The sequence below is a fragment of the Hibiscus syriacus genome, unplaced genomic scaffold (assembly GCF_006381635.1).
Source record: "Hibiscus syriacus cultivar Baekdansim isolate YM2019G1 unplaced genomic scaffold, ASM638163v2 tig00111095_pilon, whole genome shotgun sequence".
NCBI classification, from domain to species: domain Eukaryota; kingdom Viridiplantae; phylum Streptophyta; class Magnoliopsida; order Malvales; family Malvaceae; genus Hibiscus; species Hibiscus syriacus.
In genome coordinates this window covers 2,414,916-2,422,720 of record NW_024062980.1, presented here as the reverse complement: position 1 = coordinate 2,422,720, position 7,805 = coordinate 2,414,916, and positions in this window count along the sequence as shown.

The window sequence follows — 7,805 nt, the reverse complement described above, 5'->3', positions numbered from 1 at the left end:
CCGGAAATATTATAAAGTACAATAACATACTAGGTAGCGCTTATATAATGTAATAGGTAGCGCTTATATTTACCTATTTTATAAGTAAATCGGTATATTTATACCGATAGTATTGCAAATTTACATATTACATTATATTATATTGAAAGTGTTCATACTTTTTATAAAAAGGATCAATACTTCTTTTAAAGTTATGTAATTTATGTTTCAATTTTTTTTAATAGTGTTTCATGTTTTCCACCTACAATATTAATTTAATAATTTCATTTGCACAAAAAATTATTTGATTTTTTGATATTTTATAAAATATTATTTAGAATTTTTAATTTAATAATAATATATATCGTAACGTAAAAAATAAATCATTTTACGCCTATAATTACTAAATTAATATCTTAAAACTCACTCAAAAGATAACCTTAAATTAATGTTTCCACAGTGAAAAAAGTATGGACACTTTTATAAAAAGGATAGACACTTTACAATATAACCACTACCTATTACATTATATAAACGATACCTATTACATTATATAAGCGCTACCTATTACATCATATTTTTACCTATTATATTGAAAGTGTCCATACTTTTTATAAAAAGGATCGATACTTCTTTTAAAGTTATGTAATTTATGTTTCAATTTTTTTAATAGTGTTTCATGTTTTCCACCTACAATATTAATTTAATAATTTCATTTGCACAAAAATTATTTTATTTTTGATATTTTATAAAATATTATTTAGAATTTTTAATTTAATAATATATCGTAACGTAAAAAATAAATCATTAGACGCCTATAATTACTAAATTAATATCTTAAAACTCACTCAAAAGATAACATTAAATTAATGTTTTCCACAGTGAAAAAAGTATGGACACTTTATAAAAGGATAGACACTTTACAATATAACCACTACCTATTACATTATATAAACGATACCTATTACATTATATAAGCGCTACCTATTACATCATATTTTTACCTATTATATTGAAAGTGTCCATACTTTTTATAAAAAGGATCGATACTTCTTTTAAAGTTATGTAATTTATGTTTCAATTTTTTTTAATAGTGTTTCATGTTTTCCACCTACAATTTAATAATTTCATTTGCACAAAAAATTATTTGATTATTTGATATTTTATAAAATATTATTTAGAATTTTTAATTTAACAACATTAACCAAAGATAATAATAAATATGTAATATATATGTTTATTGTTTTTAATTTAATAATATATATACAACATCAAACACATTCCAAGCTATAATTACAAGCTAAGGACACTTGAAGAAGCAAGAGAACAACTATCCAAGCAATCAAAAACGAGAAAATCCCAACATGATAACAACTGAACATATCATATCAATGTTCAAACTCAAGTAGATTTTGATTTCCTTTTGTTTGGCATCATATGAGATTTGAATTTTGATTTCCTTTTGCTTGGCACCATATGAGCTTTGGATTTTGATGAGCATCGGAAGTATTTCGGACTTATGATTTGGGTGGTACTCATAAGCATTTCGGACTTATGATTTTAGTTGCTATTTGTTTACCACCCAGATCATACGCCCGAAACGTTTCTGACGCTTTAAAGTTGACCAAAAAATACAATGGTCGGGATTTCCCTCGCGTTTAAACGTTGGAAAAAAAACAATGGAAATTAGGAATAATCAATGATAACATGCATATTGGCTTGGGCTAATATTTATAGTGGAGCCGAAATATATATTGAAATTCAAACTCAAATTGAAATTTAAATTCAAACTCCAATTACATATGAAATGAATTTGAAATGCAGTGTTAAATTGAACATGAAAATTGCATAATTGATTCATACTGTTCAAGTAACATGCTTTATGAACCATCAAGCTAAAAGACAATATTGATTGAGTTCAAAGCTGAGTTGTGAGTTGATGGAGTTGTCACACTTGTCACATGGTTGGAATAAAGTAATTTTATTTAATAATTTTATTTGCACAAAAATTATTTGATTGTTTTGATATTTTATAAATAATATTTAGAATTTGTAATTTAATAATAATATATATCGTAACGTAAAAAATAAATCATTAGACGCCTATAATTACTAAATTAATATCTTAAAACTCACTCAAAATAACCTTAAATTAATGTTTTCCACAGTGAAAAAAATATGGACACTTTTATAAAAGGATAGATACTTTACAATATACCACTACCTATTACATTATATAAACGATACCTATTACATTATATAAGCGCTACCTATTACATCATATGTTTACCTATTATATTGAAAGTGTCCATACTTTTTATAAAAATGATCGATACTTTTTTAAAAGTTATGTAATTTATGTTTCAATTTTTTAACAGTGTTTCATGTTTTCCACCTACAATATTAATTTAATAATTTCATTTACACAAAAATTATTGATTGTTTTGATATTTTATAAAATAATATTTATAATTTAAATTTAACAACATTAACCAAAGATAATAATAATATGTAATATATATGTTTATTGTTTTTAATTTAATAATAATATATACCGTAACATAAAAAATAATCATTAGACGCCTATAATTACTAAATTAATATCTTAAAACTCACTCAAAAGATGTATATACCTAAATATGTAGTTAACAACATACCTAAATATGTAGTTATTGTACATACCTAAATTTAATGATAATATATACTTGTAGTTATTGTACATACCTAGATATGTACTGCGAATTTAATGTTGTACCCACCCTTTAACTACCACTACCAATGCCACATCCTATTGAAAGCAGCACGACTGAAACATGTTCAAAATGAACCTTTGCTTACATCTCCATCAACTCCTGGAGCACTGAACTTGCACAACAAAATTTTTGCCATGGATATTACTGATGTAGACAATGTTAAGCCAACCGAGGAATGCCATGAAGTACATAATGTTGATGAATCTGACAGATTGGTTGGTCAGCTCTTCTGTTCACGTGATCAAGCTTGGAACTTTTACAAGGGATTCGCACGGGAACATGGGTTTAGTGCACGTAAGGGAACAACACGGCTTGACGTGGAAGGGAATGTGAAGACACAAGAATTTTGTTGTTCCAAAGAAGGGTTTCGAGTATCAAAAGTCAATACTGTTGATCGTCAACGTGCTCATACGCCAGTCACAATAACAGGATGTAAGGCTAGAGTCGTAGTTACAGTAACAAATACAAACGATCAGTGGGTTATAAGTAAGTCTGATCAGAAACATAATCATGCATTGTGCACATCTGCTATGACACCATTTATGCGTTCTAATAGAGCTGTAAGTAAGGCTGATATCGATGAGGCAACAACATTGAAAGAGGTCGGTGTTGGCACGTCACAAGTAATGAACTATTTAACGCAGCAGGCAGGGGCTATCATAATGTTGGATTTACACATAAAGACCTCTACAATGCACTTCAAAGAGGTAAAGCAAAGGAAATCGTCGATGGGGATGTGAATGCGCTTATTGCCTACTTTGATTATAAGAAACATGATGATCCCGGGTTTTTATGACATACTCGGTAGACGAATCGGGGGCATTGTATAATCTTATTTGGTCGGATTCTACATCGATATCGGATTACACATGCTTCGGTGATGTAATTGCGTTCGACACAACGTACAAAGATAATTTGTATGGTCGACCAATTATGCCTATTGTTGGTGTCAATCATCACCATAACACAATTGTGTTTGCCACTGCCATAATCGCTGACGAGACGTCTCAATCTTTCGAGTGGGTGCTACAGAATTTTTTAGAAGCCATGATGAATAAATCACATATTTCCGTTGTAACCGATGGGGATAGGGCAATGCAGAGGGCTATCAAATCTGTTATCCCTTATGCTAAGCACATATTATGTTCTTGGCATCTTTCTTGCAATGCACAAGCTAACATTGGTGACCCAAAGTTTACAGCAGCATTCTCAAAATGCATGGCTTCCTGGTGGACAACCAAGGAATTTGATATTCAATGGCGTTCGATTGTTTCAGAATTCACGTCCAAAGCATCCATGGGTGATTGAGAAGGGAAATACACGACACTTATGGGCACAAGCATATCTAACCGGTCATTTCTTTGCCAATATTCGCTCAACACAAAGGTGCGAGTCTATGAATGCTTCACTAGCTATTGCACTGAAACACAAGAAGACATATTTAGATGTTGTTCGTGCAATTGAAGATGGAATTAGTAGAATGCGTATGAACGAGTTGAAAGCGATTACTTAAGTTCCCATACGAAGCCCTTCCAGACCACAAAACTGGTCGACCTTGAAAGCCATGCCGCTGCGATTTTTACCCGCGAATCTTTTCGTGTGTTCCAAGATGAACTTATACGGGAGACATTGTACCGAATTGAGGCAGAGATTAAGTCCTTATCAGATGAATGTCAACATTATATTTTGTCAAAGTACGCAGAAAAAAATAGGAAATTTGAAATTAGTTTTGATTCTCGTACGAAAACTCTAATTTGCTCCTGCAAAAAATTCGAGACCGTTGGACTTCCGTGTCGCCATCAACTTCACATTTGAAGCAATTGGACTACACATATTTACCCGGGACTTTGATTCAAAGTAGGTGGACTAATGATGCGAAGGCTTCTGCACCCAGCTATGTTGATTTGAATGTGTCTCCAGAAGTGATGCAAATGGCAAGGTTCGCTGCTCTACGTTCAACGTCAAGTTGGTTATGCTACATTGCATCAAAGACAGACGAGTCTTTCAAAACCGCAAGAGATGAGATGAAAACCTAATAGAAGAATTAGAAAACTCGTTTGGTTTGAATCATTCAGTCAACCAGAGCATTGTAGTAAACAATGTTCGTGACCCTCAACGAAAACAACGCAAGCGAAAAGAAGTGCCGAAGAACAAGGTCGAGAAGAAAATTAGGCGATGTGGGTACTGCAACGGTGAGGGGCATAACAAACTAACATGTCCTCAAGTCAAGCTCAGTTTGAGTACAAGCACACAGCCTACATCAACTGATTTTTTCGAAGACAGAATGGAATGACAACGATCTCCATATAATATATCGTAAGTATCAACATGACTCCTATTGTATGTACATATAAATATTTTGAATGAAGGAACAAAAACCGCGTTACTTAAAATTACCGACACTTTTTTAAATGGTATCGACACATTTTTCTTCTAATCTGGACATAAAGTACCGACACAATATTATAAAGTGTCGATATAGGTTGTAGACCTATTCGCTCATAAAACCGGTATATTTATACCGGTTATATTACAAAATTATCTATTACATTATAAATCTGGGTTCCGTTGTGTAAATGTCGATACTTTTTTAAATCGTATCGACACATTTTTCTTCCAATATGGACATAAAGTACCGACACAATATTAAAAAGTGTCGATATAGGTTGTAGACCTATTCGCGCATAAAACCGGTATATTTATACCGGTTATATTACAAATTTATCTATTACATTATAATTATGGGTTCCGATGTGTAAATGTCGACACTTTTTAACAATGTATCGACACATTTTTCTTCCAATCTGGACATAAAGTACCGGCACAATATTATAAAGTGTCGATATAGGTTGTAGACCTATTCGCTCATAAAACCGGTATATTTATACCGGTTATATTACAAAATTATCTATTACATTATAAATCTGGGTTCCGATGTGTAAATGTCGATACTTTTTTAAATCGTATCGACACATTTTTCTTCCAATATGGACATAAAGTACCGACACAATATTAAAAGTGTCGATATAGGTTGTAGACCTATTCGCGCATAAACCGATATATTATACCGGTTATATTACAATTTATCTATTACATTATAATTATGGGTTCCGATGTGTAAATGTCGACACTTTTTAACAATGTATCGACACATTTTTTTCCAATCTGGACATAAAGTACCGACACAAGATTAAAAGTGTCGATATAGGTTGTAGACCTATTCGCGCATAAAACTGGTATATTTATACCGATAGCATTGCAAATTTACCTATTTTATTATAATATGTTGAAAGTGTCCATACTTTTTATAAAAAGGATCGATACTTTTTTTAAAGATATGTAATTTATGTTTCAATTTTTTTTAAGTATGTTTCATGTTTTCCACCTACAATATTAATTTAATAATTTCATTTGCACAAAAATTAGTTGATTGTTTTGATATTTTATAAAATAATATTAAGAATTTTTAATTTAATAATAATATATCGTAACATAAAAAATAAATCATTAGACGCCTATAATTACTAAATTAATATCTTAAAACTAACTCAAAAGATAACCTTAAATTAATGTTTTCCACAGTGGAAAAAGTATAGACACTTTTATAAAAGGATATATACTTTACAATATATTAAAAAGTATAAACACTCAAATGTATATGTACACATAGAAGCAAATATGGAATAATTAATGAAAATATACACTATAATCACACCAAAAATAAATACACAAGAATGTTCAAATAATGTACCGACAAACAAAATTAATCCGATGAAAAAGGGTTGTTTCTAACGAAGTCCGGAACATTAGGCCTTCAACAAATTTTCCAAATACTCTCGTATGTTTCCGCCTTTTTCTGAGGACATACATAAATAATTTCAATTATCAAACTAATAGGTGCAATTTTACTAACAATAAATTAAATTCGCATAAGCATGAATAAATTTGTGTCATACCTAGAGCTTTGTCGTTCGAATGGGAAGCAACGTCAAGGTATGGACATATGTAATTGTATTTCTATATAACACATAAGTTGTTAAAATAATCAATGTCTGAACACCTGTTCAACTGGAAAACATATTGCATAAATGCAACTTACCGGATTATAAATCATTTTTTCCGCTGAATCATCGACCAAAGTGTATTTAGCTCGTTAAAATCTGGACACGCGTTCCAAACATCATTGAGATCTTTACAGTAGGTAACAGAATCGTATGTTTTACATTTTTTTTGATCCTGTTCACAAAGAGTCGAACATAAATATGTAGGAATCATAGACAACGAAAGTCAGCAACTGTAATGACATTCATCTTACCCACACGAATAGAAAATGCTCGGAAAATACAGGTAGTTTCTCAAGTACACGTCGACGTTATGCCTGAGATTGTAATCAAGTTTGAATGTTAACATTCAAATGTATATTAACGATTTTGACTAAAGTAATTCATTGCTTCAAACATGTTCTAACCTCATCTTTGAAGACCAAAGGGCAACAACAAAATTGTCGACACAAATTGCATAAATTCAAATAATCCTCTTCTGAGGACAACATCTACAACATGAAGAAAATGATTAAAGTTCTACGCTTATATGTTAAAATAATGGATACAAAAGAATAGAATTAAAACCTGCCGACAGTTGGGATGTAGGCAAGGACACCATTGAGATCAAAATTAAAAGTTTTCTTGAAGGCGGCGTTGCAGACACGATATACTTGTTTGGATCATCATCTTCATCATCATCATCATCATCATCATCATCTTCATCGCCAGCTTCATCGTCATCATCATCGTCATCTTCATCGTCAGCTTCATCTTCTGCGACCGCTTGGTTGTCCACATCTGTTAAAAGAAAATAAAATAAAGTTCAGAATGTGTAAATGTTAAGAAACATAGATAATGAATTACCTAACTCGTTTGATGTCGTTGACGTAATTCGTTACGCAACATGGAGACTTCACGTTGCAATGATGAAATATCGGATCGCATTCCACTCACAAGGGAATCAATATGCTCCCGAAAATTGACCATGTATTCCATCACGGTCTTAATTGTGACATCCTCTGCAACTGGA